Below are 12113 nucleotides of genomic sequence, written 5' to 3'. Positions count from 1 at the left end.
ATGTCATGGAGATAGTCCACTCAGATTAAACTGGTTTTATTAAGGAACGTCTCCCTATTTCTAATATTTTGAAAGCTCTGCCTGCTGCCCACACACCCACAGCTGTGTGTTCCCAGGGGATTCTTGTTAGGCTTAGATGCGGAAAAGACGTTCGATCGCGTTGTGTGGTGGTATTTGGAAACAGTGCTGAGGCAATTTAACGTTGGGGACGGGTTTCTAAACTGGATGAAGTAATATACGGTTGTCCCCAGGCGCGGCTCTTGGTGAATGGAGCTCTATCAGATGTCTTCACATTGGGCAGAGGCACTAGATAGGGGTGTCCCCTTTCCCCCCCCCCCCCCTATGATTTGTCTTTGATTTAGAGCCCGTGGCAGTGAAATTAAGGAGCCTCAATGCTTTTCAGGGCATATGAATCCGGAAGAAAGAAGTTAAGTTGAGCTTATTTGCAGATGACATGCTTCTTTTTGTAGAGAATCCTCAGGACTGTTTGCAAACTATTATAGGGGGTGGTTAGTCGGTTTGGGTCTTTCTTTGTTTATTGTATCAATTTTGGGAAGCCTGACGCCTTCTCCTTGTCCCCTGCTTTGTTGCAATCTTGGGTGGGCTCTTTTCCGTTGTCGTGGGCTGGGCACCATTTTCGTTATTTGGGTATTCATATTGCCTGCACCGTGGATGAATTATATGCGCTAAACTTTGATGCCTGTTTGCAGAACCTCAAAGAACTATTGCATAGGTGGTGGGCCCTCCGTCTCTCCCTGATGGGTCGTTGTGCTTTGGTAAAAACGGTGATGCTCCCTAAACTGCTTTTTCCCCCTGCAAATGCTTCCCCTCTGGCTAAAGGCATGATCTATTAATCTGTTCCATGTGCTGGTGCGCAACTTTATCAGGCAAGGCAAGCGCGCGCCCGCATAAGTTTCAATGTGCTGTGCTTAGGTAGGAACCGTGGAGGGGTAGGTCTTCCTGACCTGCGGGTTTATAACGTTGCTGTTCTTCTTTATGTTCAGGAGTGGGCTTCTCTTCATTCCAAGTTTGATGTGGAGGGATTGATGTCAGATCGGGTATTCCCCGATTGGCCAATTAATTTTTTACATTTATGCCCAGCTAAGCTTTCTTCCTTGCGGATTAGGGTGGTTTGGCTCTCTGCAGCCCGTAGTGCGAGGGATTGGTGGTGGGATTCTCTGGCTCGCAGTTCTATGGTCTTTCCGTATTTGACGTGGGTGGAGATTTTTTGCCTGGCTTGAGCAACTCTGTTTTTCGGGACTGGCTTCATAAAGAGTTTTTATAACCTTTCTCACTGGGAGGACTCTTGAGTCTTCCTGTCTGTATTCTTTTGATCAACTGAGAGAGGAATGGGATATCCCACGTTACGCTTTTTTTGCTTATTTACAAGCTTGGCATTATTGTTCCACAGTTTGGGGTAGATTTTCAAAAGTATGCGCGGACGTACATATGCGCGTGCTACCCGGCACACACACATGTACACCCAATTTTATAACCTCCCCCCCCCCCCAAATTATTATACCTGTTGTGCCTGCCAGCAGCCTGTCGGCACACAATCCTCCAACACTGCAGCAAATGGCTGCTGTGCCGGAGGCCTCTGGCCTCGCCCCGCCCCCGTACCACCCCTTTAGTAAAGCCCCGGGACTTGGACGTATCCCGGGGCTTTACGTGCGTCGCCGGGCCTTTATAAAATATGCCCGGCGCGCGTACACCCCCCCCCTCCCCCACGCACGTAAATCCTTTGCCATATGTTTATAGGGTGTACAAAGCTGCAACCCTTTTTGGAGTAAAGTACAGTCTTTCTTAGAGAGGGTTGTGGGCCGTTAGGTCCCCTAGTTGGGGATCGCTGTGCAGCTGGGCCTCTGGAGAGGAGGCTCTGCTTTGCCTTCTGGCGCTAAGGTCGGGGATCACTGTGCAGCTGGGCCGCTGGGCCTCTGGGGAGGAGGGTCTGCTTTGCCTTCTGGCGCTAAGGTCGGGGATCGCTGTGCAGCTGGGCCTCTGGGGAGGAGGCTCTGCTTTGCCTTCTGGCGCTAAGGTCGGGGATCGCTGTGCAGCTGGGCCTCTGGGGAGGAGGCTCTGCTTTGCCTTCTGGCGCTAAGGTCGGGGATCGCTGTGCAGCTGGGCCTCTGGGGAGGAGGATCTGCTTTGCCTTCTGAAGCTATGACATTTCTTGCAGTTACTCTCCTCTTGGCAAAAAGAAAAGTCAACTTTGCTTAAATGGAGGCTGGAAGAGACCCCAGTGTCTGCTCGGGGGAAAAGTCTGATGCAGCAGCAGGTGCAGTTTGAAATGCTTCAGAAAAAGGGCGGCTGCTTCGCTGAGGTCTTTTCCTGCACGGAGGGGATATTACATGCTTTGGCGCCGTACGTTGCACCACTACAGATTTTTCAGTGTTCAGGGGGTCACCGCTAGGGGGCTCTTTCTGCCTGCTGGCCATTGCTTGGGGAGGTACTGGGTTGGGTCTCTCCGGTCCCCCTATGGGTTATGGTTGGGGTGCTGTGTTTGGGTATTGCATGCGTGTGTGATTGTGATGGGGCTTTCTCCTCTATCTTTCTCTTTTGCTTTGCCGTCTTAATTGGAAATACTTGTCATTGGGTTACCTGTATTGGCTCTCTTATGTCAAGGCTAAGGCATTGTTCTATGGATATTTTTGTTTTCTTGATTGTTGTGACCCAAGTGCCTTTATATTTTCCTCTGACTCCTTAAAGATTAAGATATATATAAAAAAAAAAAAAAAGCAGATCTTTTCTTAACTGTTACAAAATAGTTGGCTGGGCTCCTGGCTGACTGGAATCATAACGTTAGGTCTGAAGTTAATTTTTACATCCTGGAATTTATTTGGCATGTGCATGATCGCCTTACTTAGAGGCTAACTCGAGTTCCTGAAGTCCTCTGTCCAGCTTAGTCAGAGGACACGCCTCAACAGCATGAGTCACGGTTTGAACTGCAGCACAGCCTCGGGGGAGCCACTAAATCCCCTCTGACGCTGAACGGCTGCTCACAGTCCTTGACCAGTCTGGAAACAATTCAGGGGAACCCACAGTTGCCATGGAGGATCAAAACTGGTGAGCAAACAGTGGAGTCTGAGATCAGGTGGTAGTTTCCTGTCAGTCCTCCCGCCACAGGTTCTCGGCTGTCGCACCTTGACATAACGGACACAGCCATATTGGATGGTGTTATGGAAGAAGCACCTCTGCAGAGTTAATAATATTCATTAGAAGAAGACTTGACTTACAGGAGACTTTCTCCAGCAGCATTCCTATTGCAATCTATATGGCATAATACTGTTCAGCACCGGTAGCCATGGGAAATTTGTTAATCAGAAAGACAGCCTGCCCCTGAAGGGAAGGGAAGGGAAGAGGGCAAGCAAAACCAGCTTTTTTTGGAATGATAACCTATAAAAATGCAGTAACAGCATAGCTTTACCATATAATAATAATAATACTTTGGATTTTTGGCCCACCTTTCCAAACAATCCTCAAGCCAGTTTATAGCATTATTAGACTTCAGGTAAAATATGTCCCTATCCCAGAGAGCTTAAGTGGGTACCTAAGGTAACAGGGTCACAAGGAGTGTTACAGGGAGAAGTGATGCCTAGTGCCCAAACAAGAGGCTTGTGACTGAGTACATCAGGAATGGAAAAGGAGGCAGGCCCTTCGGTGACTCTTGCTTGTAATATGGACTTTGAGGGGGAGCAAAGAATGGGGATTTCTGCTAATTAAGCAGTGAAAGCAAATATCTTTCAGTCTTGAAATAGAAATTTGGGGTATTCAGAAGGAGGATCCACGGTAGACACTCCAGTAACACCCCACACCCTGCCCACAGAGCTGCCTACACAACCTCATTCACCCAAATGCATACATGCCGTTACTTCCTTCCTGGAACGCTCAGGCCCAAAGATATTTGAGGCTGGCGGCAGTCTGCAGCAAGTACCATTACTTCCCCCTGGAAGCAATTTTGACACTTAAAACTGTTTTTATACTTGGGATCATGGGAAAAATAAGCACGTACACTGCAACAAACCTGCATTTTTCGCACTGTAAAACAAATGCGCCTTTGCATGGATGGACAAATGGATGTCTGCTGGACTTCCCCAATCGGATGCAAGCTTGGGGAAGATGGACTGTGGGCATGGCATCTCCCTTTTGAAAAGGACTTTGATCCGATAAGGGCAAGATCATTTTCAATAGGGTCAGAGTTGAAAGGCACTAGAAACCCCCTGCATAAACACCGTTCTCTCGTCCTCCCATGTTTAACAGATAACAGCAAAATATAATAACTGACCTGATTTTTTTTTTGTTTTGCTCATTGGACTTCCAGTTCAACCAGAAAGGGGACTCTGCTGGGGCTGCAGCACCATAAAAACTTGTTCACATCTGGTTGGAGATTTTTCCCCCCCATTTAACATTAACCCTGTGCCATCAGGCTGGCTCCTTCCCCTACCATTAAAGACTGTCTACGGTTTCCAATTCTTTTAAGGGGCCACTGGGGGATCGCAGCGCTCACCTTTTAAAAAACCGCTTGGCCTTCTCCACCCCTTGCATTAATCGAGACAACATTCACCCCATCTCTCTTATGGAAATGTAAGCCTCTTCTTGCTTTCCTCCTCTTATGATCACGTTTAGTCACATGTCTAAAATTCACATTCGCATGCCACACTCTTTCTATGTGCGTGCACACTATTTTCTACATATCCCTTTCTCACTTTCTTTTAACACACAGTACACAGCCATGACACCACGAAGCCTAAGGACTGTAGGAAGATCAGAAGACACGTGTACGACTGCATGCAGCCCAAGGGCATTATCAAGCAGGACTCATTCATTCTTATGTACAATAACTGCTTCCTATCCTAGCATCACTCACACCTCTCCATCGCACTACAAATGCATCGCCACTTATTTTTCAGCATGCCTATTTTTATGGCATCCGCATCACAACTTTACATTTTCTATAAAAGCACTAGTGCCATACAATTTATATATACACACACATTACTCCAGATTTTATTCCTGAGATACACAGGGTCTCTGAGACATGGATTTAAAAAAATATATATAATGTGATTATTTGTATTTGCCGATGTCAGCAACTGGCTTTCTAAATCCTGAATTTATGAATCATGCCTATAGTGCAGAAAAGCTAATAAAAGAAGTGTAAGATAACCCAGTGACATTAACACACATTGTTATCTAGACAGTGTTTACATATTCTACTGCTGCTTGCAAGAGTTTATTCCCCCATCTCCTACCTAAACTACCAGACTGAAAAATGCTGATTAAGGATTGTTTTTTCTAAATCACTATATTTTAAGGAACTTTACTGGTGAGCTGCCAATTATGTGGGGAATAGTTCCAGCTACTAAGGACTTTATTATGCTCCCTAGGAGTCTGAAATATCTTTCAAAAGTTGGAGAAGCCAGCAAACTGCAGGGGATTTGGACAACATGCAGGTCACCTGATTGAAATTGCAGCCTCCAGAAATGCTAGCGGTGTGTTGAAAGTAGCATTATCAAAACTTGTGTATGGTTCTTAACGATGAATTCTATCTTCTTCCCAAACTGGGCCTGTTTAGGGCTCTGGTAAAATTCCGGTTAAATTCCGGCCCTTGGTGGGGCAGCTGCTTATGGCTGCCCCCTTCACCATTGCAACTAAATGGAAATCCAACCCAGACCTCAATCATTGGAAAGCTCCGGGGCATAACATCATGGATATTGAAAAGCTATGATCTGATATGCTCAATAAGGGATTTAGGTTTCGCCAGATATGGGGCCCGTATCTTACAAATTATAAACTGGATCAGCCGTAAATGATTTCTCATGTGTTCTCTCTTTGTACGAAACCACCTTAGTAGATAGCGCTCTCACCTAGCAGAGTGAAATGTAACAAAACATAGGTGGCCTGTCTTCTTGAGTCTGTACGATTTAGCTCTGAGTCCTTATTTCATTGTATGTGTTGCGTCTGTCGGTCTACGACGGCTTCGCCCCGCCTACCTCTCTCTACTTGCAGCTTCTCCCGCTCACCTTGGACTGATGGCTGCCATGGCGTCTGTTTGCCGACCTCTCCGGTGTCCCCGGACCGGCTTTGGTGCTGCCTCCCGCCATTCTCCTTCAAGGTACCTCTAGGGCGCGCGTGCGCACGCCGCCCTCATCTTTATTTCCACGTTGGCGCGAACCTCAGGGGCATCCCCCTGTTTTGATGTCACGACTCCAGGGTATATCTGCCTACTGCATTTGCTAGCCCGTTGAGTTAGCAATGGAACTCTACGGATGGGATTCGCTCTCCGTTCCTAAGCTACTCTGCCACTCCAGCTCTAACTGGAACTCTTACTATCCTTCAGGGTCACTAACGGGGTACCCACTCCTCGGGGGCCTCTCTGCTTCTTTCAGGTGCTATCAGGAAACCGGTACTCACTCCTCAAGGGCCCATGTTCCCTGTGTCGCTGCCTGCTACTTCTACCCTTCTACTTGGAAGAACTATACTACAGTCATCATCTGTGAGTACAGTAACATCGCTCTCTACAGTACAGCTTTGCCGGAACCAGGTACTCGCTCCTCGAGGGCCTGCCCTCCGCTCCGATGCCAGACCTCTCATCTAGTGGAATCTCTGCTGCTGCTAGTGAGTACAACGCTACTGAGTCTCTCTGCTCTAAGGGATCAGGTACTCGCTCCTCGAGGGCCTGCTCTCCCTGACTCTGAGCTCTCCTGTTCTCCGTGGGACGCTAATGCTAATTCTATTGGGTGCTCATAACTCTCAGTCTCTTTCCACTACAGCACTGCTTCCAGAGGATCCGCAGTTCCAGCTTTCTGGGAGAGACGCGTCCAGCCGGGCTCTACAACCACTACTCACTACTGCCACCTCTGGTGGTTCCAAATACTGTTTAATAAAAGATTCAAATCTGTGTTTGTCTGTCCGGAGTTTAGCCTGACACTGTGGTCCCTCATGGGACTGCCCCCCCCCCCCCCCCCCGTGGGCGTGGTCAGCTGCCACAGTGTCCAAGGATCCACCCAAACACCAATAACCATAACAGTAAGTTATTACAGGCTTGGCCTTTACACTGTTTTGTATGCCTGAAAATGGTTAAATAAAAACTTACAAAAAAAAAACCCAAAACTTTTATGTGTGGTGTGGTACTTTCTGCCTACAGTAAGGATTTCACAAGTATGAAAAGGCAGCAGCAAAGGGAGTTTTCTTCCAACAAGTCTGAACACGCCTGTTTGTTACACTAAAAATAAACAACACTTCCATTGTAAACTGTGCATAGAAATATCCAGGCCCTCTTTCCAGGATAGTCACTTTTTGAAAGGAAGCAAAGTAGAATGGTTGGGGAAGAGTTTGTTACGCATCCCGGCCGCATGGGTACCGCGACCGAGCCTGCTCACCTCGCGCTGCCCTCAGCTAGCTCCGGTCTTGCCACTGCTGCCAGCTCCCACCATCCCCGTCGCTCACCATGGCCCTCTCCGGCTTCCTCCACGCTGCAGGCCTCACAGCGGAGCTCTCATTGGGGCTCCTCATCTTCAGCCGCCTCGGCCCCGCCCCTAGACGCTCGCGCGGCCGATATGCTCCAATTTAAAGGGCCAAGTGCGGGAACACCGATGGGGGCGCAGATTGATGACATCACTTGAAAGCCCTATATATAGCGAGGCCCTGTCCCCAGGATCTCGCCTTGGCAATCAGGTTGACACCGTGGTGGTGTAGTAAGCTTGCCTAATCCTGTTTCAAGTGTCTCCTTGTTCCAGCGTCTCCGTGTGTTCCTGTATCCTTTCTCAGGTAGTATCTCCTCGGACTGATCTCTGGTACTGACCTCTGCCTGCCTGACCATTCTCTTGTCTGCTGCCTGGAACTGACCACTGCCTGCCTGACCATTCTATTTGTCTTCTGCCTGGAACTGACCACTGCCTGCCTGACCATTCTCTTCATCTGCTGCCTGGAACCGACCCTCACTTGCCTTGACTACGCTCAGACTGACCTTGGTATTGATCCCTGCTTTGGCTGACCATTGCTGGACTGATACTCTGGCTCTGACCCTTGCGCTTCACTCGGACACTCTCTTCTGGCCTACCGTGACTACCAGACCAACTTGCTTGGAATCCATCTGCGGCCTTCACCTGACTGGACCTGCAGGTGCTGCCTGCCTCGCCCGGACAACCTTCCTGAACTGTTACCTCCCTGAGGTCTCTGGAGCTTCCAGTTCAGGTCTGGTCCATCCTCTCTGCATCAGCCACTTACCCTTGCTCGTGGTGGGCACACCCCTCTGCTACCTCTCTGGGAGATCCTCTGAGGCCCACCTAAGTCCAGGCGGTCCGGGTACCCAAGGACTCAACCTGCGGAAACCCCGGACTGTTATTGGCGAAGCTCCAGCTAGCCTCTGTCTCCTCATGTGCTCTGCCTCCTGGTGGCAGGCGCTCTCTTGGTCCAACCAGAGGGCCGTACCAATCCTGCACCAGGCCAAGGGTCCACCTCCAGTGCAACAGATTTGTGGTGGGTGCAATGCTCTGTACCTTCTGACCCCACTCCCTCCCAGCTCCAGGTCAAGCTGTGTGAGGCAATAAGTAATATATGGTCATCGCAAATATTACCCTTAGAGCCTTTGCACAGTGATGTGATTACACCTCTCAAGGATGCCTGAGAAAAGTGGCTAGTTCATGGTCATTGCAAAAAAGCCACTGTGAAGTATATAAGAATCAGTACGAAATAGGCATATGGACTGGACATCAAAAGATGGCGGCTTGAATAGAAGCATCTGTATTCTTTGGCGGCTTGAATAGAAGCATCTGTATTCTTTTGTTATGGTTAAGTGCAAGGCGGTAGTTAGATGGAAGTTCTCGAGCCACTGCTACACCAGACTGCCATTTCGGAGCACATGCATGCTTTACCTGCTGGGTCGTTAGATTCCTGCATGTCAGTGGAGTGGCATCTGACCCGCAGGAGCCCAATGCATCCTTGAGCCCTGACCACTGTGGAACCCCTGTGCTTCCAATGCAGGAAGCAGTAGCCAGGTAAGTGTGGAGCTTCTTGAGCATGGATTTCGGGTGCTGTAGGTGTTTTACGAGGGTGCCTGCTTGCGATGAGTGGATAACGAGAGAGAGAGAGCCGCATTAGTCAGGAGAGGAAGCAAAAGCTGGAGGGTTGAAGGTGTGTGCCTCCTGTTCAGGTCCTGGAGTAGCAGTAGCCAAGTCTTTGGCATCACTATCTGGGAGTGGGACTCATGACTCTCCGCAAGTATATGGAGCCATTAATATCTTAAAGAAGAGAGCTCCATTGGCAAAATCTTCCACTCTCTTGTGAGAGCATTGGCTTCTGTGGAACATGCCAATGCTTCTTTGGCACTGTTAACTGCAGACCTTCATTCTTTATTACAACTTCAAGACACTAGAACTGCATCTTTAGAAGATAAAGTTGGGAATATTGAGATTTTTGTACACAAGTGAAATCTGCACAAACTGAATGATACAGGATCAGAGCTTAGTACAAGGAAGACTGGAGAAATCTGGAAAATTCTGCTAGAAGTTCAAATCTATGCGTGTTGACTTTTCCCATAATTTCACTTATTTCACCTTTGGAACTGTTTGAGACTCCCTTAAAGAAGTTTCATCTCCTATAAGTTGAGTATTCTCCCTTCTGAGAAGAAGATAGCAGATGTGGTTCCAAATGGAGCTCTCTTCTTTAAGGTATTAATGGCATCATATACCAGATAGTGATGCTGAAGACTCGGCCACTGCTACTCCCGGTCCTGAACAGGAGGCACATACCTTCAACCCTCCAGCTTTTGCTTCCTTTCCTGACTGCTGCAGCTCTTTCTCTCTCTCTCTCTCTCGTTATCCACTCATCGCAAGCAGGCACCCTCCTAAAACGCTGACAGCACCCGAAATCCATGCACAAGAAACTCCACTCTTACCTGGCTACTGCTTCCTGCATTGGATGCACAGGAGTTCCGCAGTGGTCAGGGCTCAAGGATGCATTGGGCTCCCACTGGTCAGACGCCACTCCACTGACAATGCAGGAATCTAACGACCCAGACGGTGCACCATGCATGTGCTCTGAAATGGCAGTCTGGTGTAGCAGTGGCTCGAGAACTTCCATCTCTACATATAATTTGAACTTATCTAGTGTTTTTGGAAGATCTATGAAAGAAATATCCAGCAGGGCTATGCTGTTGGTCAATTTCATTTTGATTTTTTTAACAAGATCATAATTCAGTTATGCAACTTTTTTTAAAATTGTCATGTATTGTTTAAAGGCTTGGAAATTCAGATATTTCTTAATTTCACTGCAGCAATGCAAAATCTTTCTGTATGACCTGAAGTATTGACACTAGGTATTGTTGCGTTCAAGGACCCTTAAGCTGAGGTGTAATTGACACTACCTGCGAGGTGGAGCCCCCCAGGTTCCCACTGCCAGCAGGCGGACCCAGACGAAGCAGAGATCCAGCTGGAGCTTCATCTATAATAGCCCTCGTACCTCTCGGGTTGAGCTTTTGGGTGCCAGAGCAGCAGGTGGGGTTTCTCCTGAGAGCAGGAGAGGAGGTCCTTGGATGGCAGAGTTATAGGTGGGTGGCGATCAGGCGTGTCGAGAAACAGGCAGAGGTTGGTGGTAGGCAGTGGTCAAGCATGTTGAGGAGCAGGCAGAGGTGAATGGTAGGCAGCAAAGTGAGATCCAAAGTCAGGCCAAGGTCAATCAGGTATCCGTCCGAAGGGAAGAAGGGACGGATAGGCAGGGGGGGGGGGGGGGGGTCAGGCAAGGAAAAGCACAGAAGGTGAGGAAGACTGAAGACGGGGGCTGAACTGAGGACAACGCAGGAGCTAGGGACAAGATGCTGAAGACAAGGCTGGTCTGAAGACATGGCTGGGCTGAAGACAAATGCTGCAGCAACACACTCTAGGGATGTGAATCATTTTTTGACAATTTAAAATATTGTCCGATATTTTTTAAATCGTCATTAATCATTAAAGAGTGCGATACAATAGAAATTCCACCAATTTATCATGAAAAAATCGTTAATCGGGTTAGTGCACACTAACGGGAGTTAGGACACAACCTAAAAACCCATCCCGACCCTTTAAAACCACTCCCTTAGCCTCCACCACCCTCCCGACCCCCCCCAAAAACATTTTAAAATTACCTGGTGGTCCAGCGGGGGTCCCGGGAGCGTTCTCTCGCACTCGGGCTGTCGGCCGATAAACAAAAAACCCACCCCCGACCCTTTAAAACCGCTCCCTTAGCCTCCACCACCCTCCCGACCCCCCCCCCCCCCCCCCCAAAAACATTTTAAAATTACCTGGTGGTCCAGTGGGCCCTGGGAGCGATCTCCCGCTCTCGGGCCATCGGCTGCCACTAATAAAAATGGCGCCGATGGCCCTTTGCCCTTACCATGTGACAGAGTAACCGTGCCATTGGCCGGCCCCTGTCACATGGTAGGAGCACTGGACGGCCCACACCATTAAAGATGGCGCCGGCCGTCCACTGGATGGCCCGCGCCATTTTTAAAGATGGCGCCGGCTTTCCAGTGCTCCTACCATGTAACAGGGGCCGGCCAATGGCACGGTTACCCTGTCACATGGTAAGGGCAAAGGGCCATCGGCGCCATTTTTATTAGTGGCAGCCGATGGCCCGAGAGCAGGAGATCGCTCCCAGGGCCCACTGGACCACCAGGTAATTTTAAAACGGCGCCTCCTTCTGACCCGGAGCGGCAGCTGTCAGTGGGTTTGACAGCCAACGCTCAATTTTGCGGCGTCGGTTCTCGAGCCCGCTGACAGCCACGAGCTCAGAAACCAGACGCTGGCAAAATTGAGCATCCGGTTTTCGACTCGACAGCTGCTGGCCCATTTAAAAATTTTTTTTCTTTTTTTCTTTTTTTTTTTACTTTTTTTTTACTCTTCGGGACCTCCGACTTAATATCGCCATGATATTAAGTCGGAGGGTGCACAGAAAAGCAGTTTTTACTGCTTTTCTGTGCACTTTCCCAGTGCCGGCAGAAACTAGCGCCTACCCAAAGGTAGGCGCTAGTTTCTTAAAGTAAAATGTGCGGCTTGGCTGCACATTTTACTTTCTGTATTGCGCGGGCATACCTAATAGGGCCATCAACATGCATTTGCATGTTGAGGGCACTATTAGGT

This window comes from Rhinatrema bivittatum, chromosome 6 (genome assembly GCF_901001135.1).
Source record: "Rhinatrema bivittatum chromosome 6, aRhiBiv1.1, whole genome shotgun sequence".
Classification (NCBI taxonomy): domain Eukaryota; kingdom Metazoa; phylum Chordata; class Amphibia; order Gymnophiona; family Rhinatrematidae; genus Rhinatrema; species Rhinatrema bivittatum.
The sequence above is the reverse complement of the archived record's forward strand: the minus strand, read 5'-3'. Positions refer to the sequence as shown.